Below are 420 nucleotides of genomic sequence, written 5' to 3'. Positions count from 1 at the left end.
AAAAACAGCAGAAGAAAAATCACACCCTGGAGGAGCATCTGCCTGGCGTTCAACGCCAGAACAGAGCATGGTTCTGGCACTGAACGCCCAAAATGGGCAGCATTCTGGCACTGAACACCCAGAACAAGCATGGTTCTGGTGTTCAATGCCAGAAATGGCAACAAATGGGCGTTGAACGCTCAAAATGGGCACCAACCTGGCGCTGAACACCCAGAGTTGTGTGCAAAGGCATTTTACATGCCTAATTGGTGCAGGGATGCAAATCCTTGACACCCCAGGATCTGTGGACCCCACAGGATCCCCACCTACCTCCACTCACTTCTTCTCACCACTCTCCTTCACACAACCCCATAAACACTCTTCCCCAAAAACCCTTCACCAATCACCTCAATCTCTCTTCCCCATCACCTCTTCACTACT

At 50.7% G+C, this 420-nt stretch overlaps 1 long non-coding RNA gene across 1 annotated transcript in view; it reads left to right on the top strand.

Annotated features, from left to right (window-relative positions):
- LOC110271009 overlaps positions 1–420 on the top strand; it is a 16,907-nt gene that overhangs the window by 16,295 nt on the left and 192 nt on the right. The window lies entirely within an intron of this gene.

This window comes from Arachis ipaensis, chromosome B04 (genome assembly GCF_000816755.2).
Source record: "Arachis ipaensis cultivar K30076 chromosome B04, Araip1.1, whole genome shotgun sequence".
NCBI classification, from domain to species: Eukaryota; Viridiplantae; Streptophyta; class Magnoliopsida; order Fabales; family Fabaceae; genus Arachis; species Arachis ipaensis.
This window is presented reverse-complemented; position numbering and strand designations above follow the sequence as displayed.